The 13706-nt window shown below is 41.2% G+C and overlaps 1 protein-coding gene across 38 annotated transcripts in view; it reads left to right on the top strand.

The window, feature by feature from the left end:
• The window catches only part of TCF4 (transcription factor 4), a 350526-nt gene that overhangs the window by 97467 nt on the left and 239353 nt on the right, over window positions 1-13706 (top strand). Inside the window, exon 1 of one of the 38 annotated variants that reach the window (XM_043558926.1) lies at window positions 9864-9925. The exons of the other annotated variants lie outside the window; for them this stretch is intronic. The gene's annotated coding sequence lies outside the window, so the exon portion shown is untranslated. Of the gene's footprint in view, window positions 1-9863; window positions 9926-13706 lie in introns of those variants that run through there. 38 annotated transcript variants of the gene reach the window in all.

Below are 13706 nucleotides of genomic sequence, written 5' to 3'. Positions count from 1 at the left end.
AGCCTGATTTGGATCCTCTGTCCCCCTCTCTCTACCCCTCCCCTGCTTGCTCTCTGTCAAAAATAAACATTTAAAAAATAAAATAAAATTTATACACTTACTTCTTTGCTCTTCCCCCTTGTTACTGAATTTTTGAAAAATGCTTGATATATTGATACCAAAAGAGAGAATGTGTGTGTGTTACATTTAAATGGAAAACTTTGTTTGTTTTGTATATTAGGCCGTAGCCAATGAAAATCCAGGAACTTAGGATTTTTCACAACCACAACTGAATATAGAACTGCATAGTTTTTTATTTTTTTTGCTATGAGTGTAAATATTGAGAGCAGTTTTGTTTGTTTATGCCTGTGCAGTTTTATAGTAAATCCTTTCAAATGGGTTGCAAAGCCATCCATGGATATTTGTAAAGACTTTGCAAAATCATACATACAATAAATTATCCATTTGATTTGGACAAGTTTTGCAATTATTTGTGGCTTTAACAAGGGCTTTTGAAGGGTATTGTATATATCTTCTGGCCAGGTCTACTTTTTTTGTTGTTTTCAAGAAAATGGGAAGTTGTGTATACAATCCCTTGAATAAACCAGTAGTAAAACTATATATTAGGTAGTCAAATTATGGTATTTCAAATCTGTTTTTTTTTTTATTTTAAAGGGATAACAATTTGTGAATTTCATCTCATGGATTTTTTTATGTTTCAAATTAAGTTGTTATCCCATCCTTGTCTGTTTTTTGAAAATAAATACCCCGCTCAATGTGTTAGAAAAATAAAACATATAATGACATAATTAAAAATGTATAAAGTCCTTACTGGGGGAAAATACTTTCTTCTTTATTATATTGTACCTTGTAATAATGTATTTCCATTGACATTAAAAAGAATTCCTTTTATTTGTTGCTATTTTGTCAAATTTCATGATTTTTTTCCATGATTTTTTTTTTTATGACAAAGTTGTAATGTTTATTAAATCTACTTATTCATTCAACAAATTGTCACTGAGGCAGTGGTCTAGGGTCCGGGCCACAGGTGCCCAGTCAGTGCCCTGTCCTGAAGTTTGCACCCAGTGGGAGTCAATAAACAAAGATACCAACTACCAAATATATACATATCTACACGTGTATGAAGACGCAAAAGTGTGTGTATATATTTATGTACATGCATTATTATGGGCATGTATGTAAATACAGATACCGAACAGTGACAAATATTGTGACAAAATGGGGCAGTGTAAGGGGTTAGAGAGCATAATTACAGGGCGCGTAGGAACTGGGCACATTGTTTGATCTAGGGTATCCTGAGAGGGCCTCTCCAAGAAGGCCCTCGCCACATGTATTCTAATTCCTCATCCTATGGTAATGACGCATGGTTATGTAAAAATATAAGCCATGTCCCATCAAGGACCAAATTAAAGTTCATATTTGCTGTGAGAAGATAATTTACTTAATATTAAGTAGTATACAAATTAGATGTACTATATATGCAGCCTACATAATTAAAGCCTTAATGTTGAACTATGAAATTCTATGCAAATTCTGCGTTAAGAACTTTTGTTCTCAGTCATCCATGTGCTCAGGGTAACAAGAGAAAAAAAGGTAAAAAAAAGATCACCAGGCATCTTAATTTCCAGGCTAGGAATTGTAATTTCATTATTTGTTTATTTATGTTTTTAAAGTTTATTTATTTTGAGAGTGCATGAGTGTGCGAGTGGGGTAGGGACAGAGAGAGAGGGAGAGAGAGAATGCCAAGCAGGCTCTGTGCTGTTAGCACAGAGCCTGATGCAGGGCCCAGTCCCACGAACCGTGAGATCATGGCCCGAGCTGAAATCTAGAGTTGGACACTTCACTGACGGAGCCACGCCCGCTCCCTAGGAATTTTAATTTTATGCCCCAAAGCATTAGGGAGCCACTGAAGGTTTTTGTATGGAGAAGTGATGGTTGTCACAGGCTCATGATAGGTTGGAGTGAGGCAAATCTGAAGTCAGGGAAACTGGTTTTCATGGCCTTATTATGAAAGGTGGTAGTAGGAGAAGAAAGGAGAGAAAAATTGGTAAACGCTGCAGTAGTAGAATTGAATAAGTTTGAGTGAAATGTTTGTAAGCATTGCTGATGGAGAAGATCCAGATCTCTTTTTATCTATCACTTACTATATTACACTTTGCTGAAATAAAACCAGCCTTGGTTCTTCAGTGTATCTTATTTTATAATTTTTTGAATGTTTATTTATTTGAGAGAGAGAGAGAGACAGAGAGACAGAGTGCAATGCAAGCAGGGAGGGGCAGAGAGAGAGACACACACACACACAGGATCCAAAGCAGGCCCTAGGTCTGCGCTGTCAGCACAGAGCCCGATGCAGGGCTTGAACTTCTGAACGACAAGATCATGACTTGAGCTGGAGTCTGATGCTTAACAGACGGAGCCACACAGGCACCCCCAGTTAAAGCCTTCTGCCTTTCTACCTGGGCTTTCTTTGTCTCACCTTTTCTCTTGCCACACCTTGTGATTCCCTTTATACTCTCCAACATTTGAAATCAGACTTGCCTTAGAGAGTTCTATCTCTTTTTTTGAGTGTATTTCAAGAAGCGATCTCTTGATGTTTATTTGCCATTTGTAGCTTAACTTAAAACTTTTTGCTAATATTTGATATTTGTTCCAGTGCGTATTTTGTCTCCTTAACTAAATTTGAATTCAGGAGTCATACTTCATTTGGAGAGGCCCAAACTTAAAAAAGGGCGTGTTCTATATTTTTAGTAATGAGACTGATTTTTCCTTCTATTGAGGTGACACATGAATGACTCTTGAGGGTCTAGCAGGGTCCAAAAATATTTATTTAATCTAAAATATCGTAAAACTTCAGTATTATTAATACTTAAAGATAGTTTTTCTGAAACAAGAAATATAAGAATCTGGGGAATGTGTTCTCTGCCCTCCCCTCTGTTACAGTAATGGTTAGAGTGTGTTACACATCCAGACAGTGTGTTTCGCTGGGTGCTAGTTCATCTAGAGCTGAGGTTTTTCACTTTCTTAGAGTCGGAGACTGTTTTGGAAATCCAGTGCAAACTATAGACTCTCTTTCCAGAAAAGTGCGTATAGCTAAAGGCATGAGTAAAATTTTGTAACAATTTCAGGGAGTTTCTGGATCTCCCTAAGGCCCATCCATGGGCCTAGGGCCTGAAGAGTCAATCCTTTCCCATCCCTCAGCCCCCACCTTGGCATTGCTAAGGCCACGTGTGTAGCATTTTTGTAGGACCGATATTGGTAAGTCAAGGACAAAGTCCTCTTGAGTACTTTCTGCAGACATTGCCTTTACTTGTGGTAAGTGCTGGCTGGTGTTTGTGAGTGGGCCGTGGGGGACAGGACAGATGAGAAAGAAGATACATGTGCAAATCTAGAGGAGACTTAAACGGGGAATTCTAGGGCAGATAACTTGTATACTTCTGAAAATGATGCCTCTGTGGGGCTCAGACAAATGTGAGTGGCCGGGAGATGATGGCCCTTCAGTAGGTGAAGTCCAAATTTATCCAGACTTGGTATTTATTGTTGAAGAATCTGAATGAGCATTAAGCTCATAAGCCTTCTTCTGGGGCAGCAGGGGGTGGGGATCTGCTGTAAATTTGGGGATATTTTCAGCTACAGCAACAACAACAAACCCTGACTCAAATTGGCTTAAACATAAGGAAATGAATTGCTCTATGTAATGTATCCTGAAATCCCTGATGTTTTCCTCCTTGGTGGCTGGCCTCATCCTGGGACATTCAGCCAGCAGTTCTGTGCATCATGTCCAAACAGGAATATGCCCAGAGAAAAAGTAAAAATCCATCTCCTACTAATTTGCGGCTTTCCTTGGAGCAGGTAGACCTTTCCCAGGGACCCAGTGGCAGATAGGCCTTTGTGTCTCAATGTCCATTTTAAACTGGTCCCTGTGATTGGCACCAGTACTCAGGCCCTGCGTCTGGAATTGGAGATGAGGTCACCTTCCCCTGATCCACTTGGAGGAGGGGTGGCTACTGAAAACAAACACAACAGCACCCCCCTCCCCCCACAGTTCTGTTAAGAGGGAAGAAGATGTTCGGAATGGATATTGGGTAGACAGAACTAATGGTGTCATTGCATCTTTTGATAAACTAATGGTTAGAATAAAGTAGAAGAAATGCTGTTTGCCTTTTTACAATCCAGCTAAATCTGTGTTATATTCTGTACCACCGCACACAGGAGACACTCATGTGCTTAAGGCTATGTAAGTGAACTTTTAGAATAGATTTTCCATCCACAAGGGGACTGGTCTCCACTGCTTCGCTCTCAGTTTACTTCTGGCCCCTTCTGTCATGCACAGTCAAGAGAAAGATGAGGTTTTAGGAACTTGCAGTGTGTGTGCAGTTTGCCTAAGCTGTCCATGATTTACAGTAACACTTTTCTTCATTGGCGGGTTAATTGTTAATTGACTTGTATGTCTTCTTATCTTTGAGAATTTTCAGTATGGCTTACAAAGTAATATGTTCATCTCTTCCTATGTACTTTCGATTCAATGATATCTCTATGTTTCCGTATAAGTAAGTGGGGAAAAATGTACGTGAAAATGCTTTTCAGAGTCACTACTAATTTCAATAATAGAATTTTCCTCTGGGGCATATTTAACCCAGAGGAAGTCTTGATGATTAGGAAATTGGATTCTTAATGATTGATTTGTGAGATGACAGATAACTTTCTACAGAGAGTATCTTTCATTCAAATTTGGGGTTCCAGCTTCTGACGGTGTCACATTTCTTTTGTGGCACAAGAAAAGGGGTGACAATCAACTTGGAAAGAGATCGGGAGGAGAGATGACGAGTTCTCCTCCCAGCTGTGCCAATGCCTTGCCTGGAGGACTTGCACCAACAACCCCTGAATTGCTCACACCTCCACAGTTATGGGGGGCGGCGATGCAGGCTGTGTGCAAGTGCTCAGAAAAGTCCAAAGCAGTAAACTGCTGTGCGCTGTTGATTGTTCCGACTGCGGAGTTCTGATCACTTTACTCGAAGCAGGACTTGAAATGTTAATGGTACCCTTCTCCATCAATGGGGAAGTTGCTGTGGGTAAGTTTTCAGAAAATGTTGCACTGCAACTGTGGTCTAAGTAACTGACATGGAATGCCAACCCCGCTTTCTGTCTTGCTATCACCAGATCACAGAAAGCTGTTTTACTGTAGAGGTAACAGTTGTTTGCTCCTCTGTCCTGAGGCCAATGATTATATAATATGTATCAAATCACTAGGGTGCATATCAAAGTGAGCATAAAGAGGCAAATATTTCCCTTTACAATGACCGTATAAGAGATTATTTCTGTCAGGGGACAAAACATACATGAAGTCTGACTGTTTCACTGCATTTTTACTATAGAAACCATGGAGCCTGAGCTTCGTACATTAACTCCTGTCTCATCGTGTGACTGGAAAGTGTTTCAAGGTGTTAAGAGTACTGATCTGCATGTTTCTCCTGAGTCTTACCCCATACTTGTGTGTTTGTGAAATGAACTATTAATTAACTTGTGGAGGAAAATGTGCGCTAAGCTGATCTTGGTGGTGTACCTGTGGTTGAATTGCTTTAGTTAATAGTAGAGTGAAATTTTGAATTTCTATCGTATGAGGTCATCCTTCTCAAAGTCATAGGAACAGTACAGAATGTTTCATAACCTGAGAAATTCTGTTAGTGTTTTTGTTATTTTCCTGTGTGCACATCTGAAGCGCTCAAGGCCCGGCCATACAATCAATTAAGATTATACCATGTGCTTTCTCCCTGTCTTGCAACATGCTGGGTACTCGGGATAGGCCAGAAAGCAAACAAGACACTTCTTGCCTTCATGTAGCTTATTGTTCAGTGGGGAAGAAAGGAATCACTTGAAAATCATAAACATGTAAAATTCCATCTGTGACAAGCCTAATGAACGAGAAGAAAGGACAAGACATCTGATTTAGAAGGCAAGGAGAGCTTCCTTCTAGGATGATTCAGCTGACAGTTGATATGGGAGGGAGGGAAACAGGCCACCAGGTGTGTTTGAACTTTGTTAGGAGATTGGGGGAAATGGAAGAGAAAAGGAGGGTCTCTGGGTACATGGCCAAAATGGCCTTGATGTCCATAATTAAGAACTTTTCTCTTATCCTGACATCAAGGGGAAGATGTTGATGTATTAAAAAAAAGGAATGGCGTGATGGGATTTGCATGTCCCTTTACAAAGACCTCTTTGCCTGTACACTGCACACCAGATACTAATTCACCAAAGGCGGTCGGGGCTCTTCCTCCGGTTGTGGTTGTCACTAACGTATACCCCATCTCCTCCTCAGTGTGTGGTGTCCTTGTACTTTGCGTGGGATTACTACATCGTCAGGGACAGCTGTGATTGGACTATGCTGATGATCAGGGTAATCCTAACTCCTTTGCTGTGTTTTTTAATTTGGGTCATGCAGGTCTTTGTAAATCCATGCAGGTATCTCGTGGCTTTAGGGATTGGTTGCGTGATGGATCCAGTGAAGGCAAACTGAGGACAAATTTTGTTCTTTTGTAAACCGAACTCTCTGCCAAGTAAGTAGAGGAATAAAGAAGTAAGTAGACCCCAGAAATTGTATGACCGTGATGGGTTTCAGCTTTGGGTTATAAAAAGGTGGCAGAGTGGAGGGCTGGGAGAGAACTTTGATTTTGTTGATATGGTGGATCCATTGGATATGTCAATCCTAAAACCTGCCTTGTCTCCGGACTTTCCACTTACCTGGGCCAGTAAATTCTCTCTAGAAATCTACTTTTATTTATTTATTTTTATTTAAATTTTTTAAAGTTTATTTATTTATATTGAGAGAGACAGAGATGGCACAAGTTGGGAGGAGGGATCAGAGAGAGAGGGACAGAGAGAATCCCAAGCAGGCTCTGTGCTACTTGCACAGTAAGTGCACAGCAAGTGGCACAGAGCCTGATGCAGGGCTTGAATTCATAATACTATGAGATCATGACCTGACCCGGAACCAAGAGTTGGACGCTTACCTGACTGAGCCACCCAGGCGCCCCTATAATGGGACTTCTAATTAGACTGCACCTAAAATTACCTTTATTTATATGTCTGTGTTCTGAGCTCTAAACTCACATAGTCAGTTCTTTTGCTGGATCTTATACTTGGGTGGCCAATGGACACTTAGAACACAAATGTCTAAAATACACTCTTTTTTACCACCTACCCTAAATCTGCACAAATATCCATCAGATAAAAATCCGGGAATTATTCCTGACTACTTGCCTTACCTTCCCAAGTTACCTGCCAACCCCTGTCTATTCTCTTTCCCCAGTGTTATCCTGAATTATCTGTTATCTTTGCTATAACAGTAGTTTCTTGCCTCCTAATTAGTCTCTTTATCTCCAGGTTCTCACCTTAACAACCCATTGTCCCCATGGCTACCATTTCCACGATGTAAATATGAAGTGGATGCTTTTATACTCTGGTGCCTGCCTAAGGCCTTTAGATTGAACAATAAACTTCGTAGTACTTTGCCTTCCTCTGGCCCTGCCCAGATTCGACATTTCTTCGTTGGTGACCACTGCAACTTTAATACCTTTATTCTTCATGCTCATTGTGTGTCTTGCCATTCCCTGCATGGGGGATGTTCTCTTGTGCTTCGCTGCCTTTGCACATTTGTTTTTCTGTCTTTGGAAGGCTCTGGGTCTTGTAAGATGGCCAAACTCCAGTCAGGCAGAAAAGGAGTGATGATGTATTACCAAGATGACAAGCACCCATTGCCATTTAAAGTCACCCTTGGTACAGATGTCTTCTGGGATCTCAGGCTGCACCTTAAATCTGTTGATGTTTCCTGGCTTTTCTCCCACCCCAGGCTCATACCCAAGCCTGACAGTAGCTGTTGATAGCAGTCGTTATTGAACTAATGTCAGGGACCTCTTCTGAATCCAAGAGGTGTCTCGGTTCCTCCTAAACCCAGACTTACCTAACTCACTGCTCTGTCCGCAGCTCAGCCCAGGATAGAGTAGACTATCTCGGTGAGGACAGGTGTACGAGAGAGCATTGATTTACAGATTATTCATAACTTCTCCTAACCCATAGGCACAAGTGTATTTCTTAAAACAGTGCAATGGGTAATGTTTGAAAGGGTGTCTCTACAGAAAAGATTGACTTGGGTGTGTGAAGAAAGAATGGTGAGAAATGAGGTACGTTGTATTGTTAAGAAAGTCAGCTGGGTGGGTGAGCAAAATGAGGAAACAATGGAAAAAGGGTAGGAGGGGCCTGCCTGAATTCTGATGTTTTTAAGGACTAGCTTTCTGTGTTCATGGGAATATATATTTGATATGCTGAGAAAAAGAAATCCAGATGCCCTTCACTTTTGTAAGCAGCATAGGTTTTAGTGAAGGACACACAAGCAACAGAATTCTTTGCCAATCCCTTGACATCATGAGGCCTGATTCTTCATCTGTGAAATGAGGATAATACAGCGTACCTTGGTAGTGACTGTGGGAATTACATGAGGCAGTTTGAGTAAAAATTCCTTACAATGAATGATTGTTTTCTTTGGTGTGGTGAGAAATGTTTAATAATCTGCTTCCCCCCCCCCCCCCCCCCGCCAAAAAGAAGCCCTGATTTGTAATGTTTGCCAATTTCCATGGTGTAAATGATCTCACCAGTGCTGATTCTGAGTTCCCAGTGTGACGGTATTGAACATGGGGTTGGGTAGATGAGTACATAGTGCGGGCACCACTCACCAGAATGCCACCGCCCGCTTCCTCTTTTCCACACCCCAAACTGTCAGTATTTTGCATGTGGTGATTCTAGCTCTTTTCTCTAAAATTCCATAAAATTCACCATTCTTTCAGTACTCAAATACTGCTTTTTACTTATGTGTGATTTTTCTCCCAACCTAGCTTTTATATTTCAGGGAGAAAGCCCTATTTTAGATTTTTCTTTTTGTATCCCTTTGGTGTCAAGTATCACACTGTGATATTAATAGTAATAATAATAAAAACAGGAGATATCTCCTCATCCCCTTTTTGAGACCCCACTGTGCCCCAGATTCCATGGTGACATTTCCCCTAAATTATCTTTAATCATCTCAACAATGCTAGAGGGTGGATGCCATCATTCCCATTTTACAGATGAGGACACCCAGAATCTGAGATGTTAAAGAATTTCTCCCAAATCACACAAGTATCAAGCAGCTCAACACTTATGGCTGAAAGATAGTGGCTGGAAAAAAAAAGAATGGCTAATGAATGTATTGGATTTATTTTCTTGAGGCAGACAAGACTGAGCAGCCTGAGAACATTTGGTGCTCAGAGGGAGGAAATGCTAAGAGGGGAAAACAAGTCTGAAAGGGAGAGAAGGATAGTTCAAAGGCCAATTTCCCCTGCCTCACAATTCTGACTAGTGCCAGCTCTCTAACTGCGTATGTTTGCTTTGCTTGGAAGATGGAATCATAGCGCCAGAATTCTCGGAAGTCTGTTTTGGAGGGTGCATTAGTCAGGGTATGCTAATTGCTGGAACAAGCAACCCCCAAACTTTAGTAGCTTAACACAGCAAAGGGTTATTTCCCGCTGGTGTCACAGACCCGTGGAGGTAGGCTGTGTGGCCTGCGGTCAGTTCTTGGGTCTGGGTTCTTTCATTCCTTAGCTCTGCCATCCCCCGGGGCCTCTGGGATTCACTAGATTCTCTGTATCCAGCAGAACAAAGAGGAAAGAGAAAGCGCTTGGAGAATCACAGGAGGTTTTTAGAGGCCAGGCCTGGAGGCAAGCATTACTGCCGCTCACCTTCTATTGGCCAGGTCTTAGTCACATGGTTCCACCCGGCCGCAGAGGAGGATGGGAGAACTCGACTTCCTGTGTGATCGGGCGCAGGAAGCAACGTGGGCTGAGGAACACAGCCTCGTACCCCGGGGCCCCGGAAGTTTGGTGACCAGTCGATTTCAGAGGTATCGGATTTTCACCGAGGCACTAGCGTGTAGCGCAGCCTCCGGTAGACGTTGGGTTGGGGGCCTGCTGATGGCCTTTACCTGAGAAAGCTGTTTACCTTCTCTGAAAAGAAGGTAACAGTGCATTTCAGGACTCCCTTAGGACACTGAAGGGAGTCCCGAAGGTGGGCTGATCAGTTCGCCAGAAGTGGATATCCAAATAAGAGCTACCGCTCGTAGGTTTAAGTTGAAACCTGCAATATTGCTGAGGAAGAAAGGAAAAAAAAGTAAAAGAAGGGTGGGAAGTAGGATATAGGCACTTTTTCTGGGAAGATCCGTTGCCATGCTTCGTGTCACTAAATTTCATTCCTTTCAATGAAGCCATTTGTATAAATCACGTGGAGGCTTGCCATAAACTGAATATGTAATATTAATTTTTTTACCTTAAGGATTGTAATGTGTTTTGATTGTAGAACTGATCATTATTATTATTTCTCATGTCTAAAGCTGATTAGATCTGGTTAACTCTATCTAATGGTGAACTTTCTCAGAGCCACTGCTTTGCAGGGTGTCGCACACTGCCTTTAGTTAAAAGTGGTGGGGGGAAAAGGAAAGCTGAGGGGTGGGTGTGCCTTTTAATGATAAACTACAATACAGTTGATGCAGTGAGGAGAATTCATTTTGTCTTGTTTTGCATTGTCCATATATTGCTTTGATTTCAGTCTGTGTCCATGAGGCTTGCGGTATTTCTTTCTTTGGCGTTCTTGTTTGTAACTGCAGATGTAGCGGTTTCTTTTGTGTACCGCTTGCCTCCCAGAATTTGGCCCAGCAGTTTTGAGTAGCTGAACGATTTATCGAGGACAGATCAGCTGAAATGTGGCTCAACTTTAGTAAAGCAGAAGGAATGACATAAGGTTAGGTGACTGATGTGTGAGTTTTTGAATTTGATTTGGTTTTACATGGAAAGGTTGAAGCAATGATCCATGTATTCTAATAAAAATCATCAGTACAAATCAAATAAAATCTGGCTTAGTGGCTATTTTCCCACTGTATCACTCATGGCTAGCCTGTGCTGTTACAGACCGTGTTTGGCAGGCACTGTTTTTTCCTACACCAAAATCTTAAAGTAGTATCGCAATCTTTGCTATGTTAAGAAGGCATCTTTTCTAATCAAACTTTCTGCTAATCTCATCAGATAAATCATTATTTTCTGCTGACAGACAGCTCTGGCTTCCCTGGACCCCTTCCCTGCTCCTTGTTTTCTTTCAAGATGCCTGGTTATTGTCATTCTTCAGGTCTTTGCTTCTATCTCCTTTCAAACGAACGACATTTCTTCCATTCCTGAGGAAGAGTTACAGCTTTTTACCATTCCACTTAGTGAATTTGTAAGACCAGTACATCTGAGCAGCCCATCTCTCTCTGACCAGTGCTGCCTGGCTATCAGATGGGCAGGAGGCAGGCCGCATCCAAGTTGCAGACCTACTAGAAGAAAACAACGGTTATTCCGGTGAATTTGATGCCATTAGGCTTAAGAAAATACCAGTTGATGCTTTCTAATGCATTTCAATTTCTGCCCCCAAAAGCTGGACGAGGAAATTCACGCAGATGAATTTTGACTGCCTCGGTTAGGAGAGTGCCTTAAAGCACTTGAAAGTGAAAGTAAGAGTACAGCGTGTTTGGGGAAAGCTACAGTCCATTTTTGTCATTCCAGACCTGCTGTCACAGCCCTGGTCTTTTTCAAACCAGTGCCAAATTTGTGTTGTGTTGGTGAAATGGTCTTGTGTAGGATTGCAGGGCAGCTCAGGGGGGACACTGGCAATTTTGTTTGCATTGCTGACATGATTTAAAAATGCATGTTGCCAGATACGAAAACTCCATCATTGTACTACTATCCAACTTTCCTCTTTCAGCAAGTATTCTAGTAAACTTTAGCAAGTATTCTGTTGCCTGTTAGATTTAAACAGGGGAACGGAATGGCCTCTTTTATATAGGATACCTGCCAATCGTTTGATTTTTTTTTTTTATGGTTTTGAAAGTAGTGTTAGTGTGCTCATACTTAAGTATGCAGCTTCTTTGAATCCAGCTTCATACTTTCTATGATTCGAGATAAATCATTTAAAACGAGATGAATATAAAACACATTTTGGAAAGCAGAAAGCGGAAAACAAAAGTGTGGTTCCATTACTGTGAGATAAAAGCAAAACCCTTAAGTCACCGGCAGACTTCTCTGACTAGTCTGATCAAAAACAAGGTGATGTCAGTTGAACAAGTTGCAACATCTGGGAACCATTTTAAACACGATCATTCTATCAAGAAGCTATTAGTAGATTAAAGTGTGTGTAGTATATTTGTGTGTGTATGCTGATTTTACACACACACACCCACACACACACAAATTATAAGCGCCATAAGAAAAACCTTTGCCCGTGTCTGCCAGGCATCTGGCTGAAATGGAATTGTGAGGAAAATTTTCTAAGCATTTACAAGTCAGAGTTGAAATCCACCAGCACTGTTCAGTTTATAAAATGACATGGGCTTCACCCCAAGGTTAGAGGGACTATTATCACCTTCTATCGATAACAGTAAGGTAATTCACTCAATATTGTATGAGACGCATATGTTCTATCAGATGGCCAAGTTCCGCTCACAGTCTTTTCTGTCCTCAAGCTTTTCTCTTCAGTTTTTGTTCACTTGTATACCTGATTCTAAATGTGAGAATATGTGCTTTTTAATGTGCCAGTTTACTTCCCACTTTTAAAAACTTTTAGATCTGTTTCCCACTTTTTTTTTTTTTTTTTTTTTACCAGCCTAAAAACCCCACTTGATTTTTTCTCTGTCTGTCATACGTGTCCTGATGTCACTGTATTTGACTTTAATTGGGAAGTGCTCCTCCTCTGGAAGATCTTCTTGAGCAGTAGTTTGTATAACATGGTGGAAAGAGGCAGTGAACGAGTAGCCAGTCAGGGCATCATCCACTTCAGGATGGATTAACTCGGCTTGATGCATTGCACTGATTCACAAGTAGGTTGCTCAGTCTTGTCTTTTGGCTGAATTCCCTCAAAGCTGGTGGTCTGTCTTCATTTCTTCTAGTCTCTGTCCTCCCAAACCCCACCTAGGTCACAAGGCTGCCACTAATAATTATATCCACTGAGATGTCACGAGAACCTAAATAAACAACTGAGGAATATTTCTTACCCATTCCGATAGAACAGAAATTTTAGTAAAGTTTTACCTTTATTGCCCTACATTTCTGTGGTTTAAGAAAAACCCAGTTGATCACAGACCAGAAGATCGGTAAGGCTGCCTAGGAAACTGTTACGGGTTATCACCGGCACAAGGATGGGGAAAGTGGGTACTGAGGGAATTTTCACTTTTTACTTTATATGCTTTTGTATTTTAATTTTTTTCCCCAATAAACACGTAACTGAAAATTAGTTGTAATGGTCTTGAAGTATCTTCCCATAGATTGGTGATTATCTGCACAAGGAAAAGTTGTAATTGTACAGTGATGAATTCCCACAATACCTTGACCAGGTGACGAATATGGCAGATGAAGGGGGCAGACGACCCTGCCATCGTATGGTTCTGTAGGTGATGTCCTAGGAGAGACCCAAGGCCACTTTTGTGCTGTTATATTCACCTGAATAGAATCATGAGGAAGCATCAGATAGACCCACATTGAGACACATTCTCTAAAATGACTGGCCTGTACTCTTCAAAAATGTCAGTGTCACAAAAAGAAAAGACTGAGGAACCATTTCAGATTAAAATAGATGAGAGGTGAAGCGTAAGTGCGATGACT

This window comes from Prionailurus bengalensis, chromosome D3 (assembly GCF_016509475.1).
Source record: "Prionailurus bengalensis isolate Pbe53 chromosome D3, Fcat_Pben_1.1_paternal_pri, whole genome shotgun sequence".
NCBI classification, from domain to species: domain Eukaryota; kingdom Metazoa; phylum Chordata; class Mammalia; order Carnivora; family Felidae; genus Prionailurus; species Prionailurus bengalensis.
Note: the sequence above shows the minus strand (reverse complement) of the source record. Positions and strands in the feature narration are given on the sequence as shown.